The following is a 4532-nucleotide window of genomic DNA, read 5'->3' as shown; positions in this document are numbered from 1 at the left end:
GTTACGAAAGGAATGGCGGAACGAATTAATTTCGTAACCCGAGGCACCAGTGTAATAGGCACAATACTAATGAACACATTGTTTTTCTAGGTCACAGGTATGCAACCTGATCAACATTTCAGAAGGAATACCTTGAATTTTTGGTAGAAAGAATATGTTATTTTACATGCCAACATACAAAGTGGAAATGCATATTCTGAAATTTTATTATTCATGGATGTGATGTCCTGCCAGGACTATTTGAATCTACCCCGGCATTTTCTTTCGTGTTGGTTCAGGCCATAGAATATTTTAGTGTAGGAAAGTTCATTGTATTAGTTCTGGGAGGAGCTGTAGGATCCCCTGCATTCTTTCCAGGTTTGGTTTGCCCTTTCCCAGAATGCTCTGTTGTAGCTTGAGGCTTTTAGTTTGGAGCAGTCTTTGCTGTGAGCAGGTAGAGAGCTGTCTTTTGGTGGCAAACAGGCCCAGACAGCCTGAAAGGGCATTTCTTACACTTTAGCCAATTTAGTTACCAAGTACGTTAGTCAAATCAGTTACCAGGAACTATTTAGCCAAATTAGTTACCAAGAACAAGTTAGCCAGTTTAGTTATCTACATCAAGTCAAAGAATTCAGGAGCTGAAAGACCCTGCACCAGCTCCACTGAGTGAGGAGATCAAACCCAGAGAGATGACATCCGGAAGATTGCTGAAAGCCAAACTGTAAAGTATCATTTATCTAGAGCTGGGGAGAAGAAAACTCTTTATTTTTGTTCTTTAAATTAAACTTCCCCCCTTTTTGAACTTTACATTCAGCATCAGAGCCTTTTTGGGTAGAAGAGTTTGATCTCACCAGGGTACCGGCGTTGCACACCCAAATTTGCCACCATCTTCAGTTGGGTGTGTCTTCACAATGGATGATCATCAAATAAATTAGCAGTTGGTCACATTGAGATAGACCAAAGTAGGAAAGAATTAAGCTGCTTTGCATTAGACGCTTCATCTACAGCCATTCTCCCATGTCAGGGAAGGGGAAAGTGAATTCCGTGAGCTGCAAATAGCCCCCTAAAATCATTTTTGAGTTCCCAATGCCCCCCACTTTTTTAAAAAAAGGTGATCATGTTCAAGATCTATAATGATGTAAGGTAATGGAGGCAATCTGAAGAAATAAATACAAACAGCAGAACTTTTTGTGTTTTGTATTTTATTTTGCTACAATAATGCCATACCACAGTGTCCAAAGGTAGCCTGTGTGGCACCAAGACAGGAAAGAGCAACAAACATTATGGCATAAGCTTTTCTGAACTACATAATAAATTTGCCCAAAGGATCTCTGTTCTTTTCAACATGCTAGTTCGAAGCCAAAAAATGTTAAATATGGCTTTCACAATTATCAGAACAGTAATAAAATCAATACAAATTATTTATAAAATATGTGTGCCTGAGACACAGATTAAAAACTTGAAGTCTAATCACCACCTGTACTCATAATAGTTCTAAAAGGCATGAACAAATAGAAAAAATTATTTTCCTGGAGCCAAAAGATTATCATTTATTTAATAACAACATTCCAAAGAAAGAGAAACAATTAACTGAAAAGCACAATGAAAAGTCAAGTGCAGTGCCACACAAACATTCCATTGCTGGGGCATCACAACTGACAAAGCCCCATCTCCAGTCATCCCGTCTAAGCTCTAAAGCTGCAATGGATGAACTTTGGTCCTCTACATGTTGGATTACAACCTCATCAGCCTTAGCTAACAACACAGCCAGTGATGAGCAATGTTAACTCGTGGCTCTCATGTCAGTAGGGCAAGGTATCTACTCCACGTTTAAGTAGCTAGCCAGGCTGTTAAGCAGGGGTAGGCAACCTTTTTGAGCCAGGGGCCGGGTTGGTGTCCCTCAGACAACTGGGGGGCTGAAGCTGGGGGTGGAGCTTCCACCCTCTGGGGCGGAGCTTTCTCTGCTCCCTTTCCCGACCTCCAGCTGTCTGAGAGACAGCTAGAAGTGGGGGGGATTGGGAGAGGGGCTGACAGGCGCGCGCCTGCTCCTTCTGCCCTTCCTTGGCCCCCAGCTGTCTCTCAGTAAGGGCCCGTGAGGGGCAGGAGCAACAGGAGCATGGCCCCTGCTGCTTTCCTCGGGGCTTCGTCAGGCCTGAGGTATCCTCCGAAGGACACCTCAGGTCTGACGAAGCCCCGTGGGGAGGAGGAGGACGACAGCCCCTGCTCCTTTCCTCAGGGCTTCGCCAGGCCTGAGGTGTCCTCCAAAGGACACTTCAGGTCTGCCGAAGCCCCGCAGGGAGGAGGAGGAGGAAGAGGCCGGCGGCCCCTGCTCCTTTCCTCAGGGCTTCGCCAGACCTGAGGTGTCCTCCAAAGGACACCTCAGGTCTGCCAAAGTCCCGCAGGGAGGAGGAGGCATGTGCCTGCCCTCTCTTCCTCGGTCCCTTCCTTCGGCCGAACGGGCCGAACCCTTGGTATAAGGGTTACCCCATGTAGAGTGCATTACAGAAATCCAGGCGAGAGGTTACCAGAGCATGTACCACCATTTCAAGGTCCCTTTGGCCCAAGTAGGGTCGCAGTTGGCATATCAACCAAAGTTGATAGTAAGCACTTCTGACCGTCGCATCTACTTGAGATGTCAATTGCAGGGACGAGTCCAGAAGTACTCCTAAACTGCAAACTTCATCCTTCAGGGGAAGTGTGACCCCATTCAGGACCGGTGGACAAATTTCCTTCCCCGGGCCTGGGGAACCTATCACCAGTACTTCCGTTTTCTCTGGATTCAAACTGAGATTGTTTTCCCTCATCCAGCCCATTACCGACTCCAGGCAGGCATTCAGAGGAGAGATGCCATCCTTAGTCACTGCATCAGTCGGGGACACAGAGAAACATATTTGGGTGTCATCAGCATATTGATAACACCGTGCCCCATGTCTCCGAATGATCTCTCCCAGCGTTTTCTTGTAAATGTTAAACAAAGTGGGGGACAAAATAGCTCCCTGAGGGACACCAGATGTCAGTTCCCTCTTAGAGGAGCAAGTGTCCCCCAACTGCACCATCTGGAATCTGCTCGAGAGGTAGGAATGGAACCACTGGAGCGCAGTGCCCCCAATGCCCAATTCCCTCAGGTGTTCCAGAAGGATACCATGGTCAATGGTATCGAAAGCCGCTGAGATGTCCAATAGCACCAACAAGGTCACACTTCCCCCGCCGATGCCCAGAGATCATTGACTAAGGCGACTATGGCAGTCTCAACTCTGTAACCCGCTCTGAAGCCAGTTTGAAATGGGTCCAGATAATCAGTTTCATCCAAAACAACTTGGAGTTGGAAGGCAACTGCTCTCTCGATCACCTTACCTAAAAATGGCAATAGTGAGACCGGCCTATAGTTGTTTCTTAACATGGGGTCCAGGGAGGGTTTTTTGAGCAACAGTCTGACTGTTGCTAATTTCAAACTAGATGGAAATTTTCCCTCCCTGAATGATGCATTAATTATACGACACAATAAAGATGTTACTGCATCATCACCCTGGACGGTCAGCCAAGAAGGACAGGGGTCGGGAGAGCACGTCGTCTTCCTAACACTTCCAAGAAGCTTGTCCACTTCATCGGTATGTACAAACTCAAAATGATCCAGTTTAATGAAGTCCACGGAAGCTCTGGACACCTCTTCTATTGGCTCTGAAGAAATGCCAGCGTCGAGATCAGCCCTTATCCGAGAGATTTTATCTGTGAAGAAGTTGTTAAAGTCATCACAGCAGGCCTTAGTTGGTTCTAAAATAGGGTTCAGGGCAGGGGAAAGCTGAGTTAGCTCCCTGACCATCATCATCATCATCATCATCATCATCATTATTATTATTAACCTTTATTTATGAAGCGCTGTAAATTTACACAGCGCTGTACATGCAATCTTTTTAGTTAGACGGTTCCCTGCCCTCGGGTTTACAATCTAAAAAGACATGACACAGAAGGAGAAGGGAGTGGTGGCGGGAAAGGGTAAGAGGTCCAGCAGTTCCTCTCTACCTCCGAGGCCTGGACCAAGGCAGATGGACTGGAGGGAGGGCTTGGCTTCAAAATGGAAGGTTAATCTTCATCCAGGGAAAATACATACTATCAAGTAGGATAATACATATACAATACATAGCAATACAGGAAATGGTTCGATAAACAGGCTGAACACCTCTGCCGGACGCGACTCCACAGACGCAATACGTGCAGCATAGAAAGAATTTTTTGCTGCACCTATTGCCACTCCATAAGACTTCAAAAGAGCTTGATGGAGTGTCTTGTCAGACAAGCGCTGGTGTATCCGCCAGCTGCGCTCTAGTCATTGCGCGGCCCGCTTCATTTCCCTGAGATCTTCTGTGTACCAGGATTTCTTGTTCGAAGCAGGCTGGAAAGGACACTTGGGAGCGATACTGTGTATAGCCCTGGAGAGATCATTATCCCAGATGTTAGTCAGGGCATCAACAGAGTTGCCGTCAGATCCAACCTTAAACCCCTCTAAGGCTTTTTGGAATCTTTTGGGTTCCATCAGCCTTCGAGGGTGGACCATT

The 4532-nt window shown here is 46.5% G+C and overlaps 2 protein-coding genes across 3 annotated transcripts in view; both read left to right on the top strand.

Moving 5' to 3' along the window:
- Positions 1-4532, top strand: part of COMMD2 (COMM domain containing 2) — a 98148-nt gene that overhangs the window by 768 nt on the left and 92848 nt on the right. The gene's annotated exons all lie outside the window — the stretch shown is intronic.
- The window catches only part of ANKUB1 (ankyrin repeat and ubiquitin domain containing 1), a 104883-nt gene that overhangs the window by 21540 nt on the left and 78811 nt on the right, over positions 1-4532 (top strand). The gene's annotated exons all lie outside the window — the stretch shown is intronic.

The sequence above is a fragment of the Sceloporus undulatus genome, chromosome 3 (assembly GCF_019175285.1).
Source record: "Sceloporus undulatus isolate JIND9_A2432 ecotype Alabama chromosome 3, SceUnd_v1.1, whole genome shotgun sequence".
Classification (NCBI taxonomy): Eukaryota; Metazoa; Chordata; class Lepidosauria; order Squamata; family Phrynosomatidae; genus Sceloporus; species Sceloporus undulatus.
This window is presented reverse-complemented; position numbering and strand designations above follow the sequence as displayed.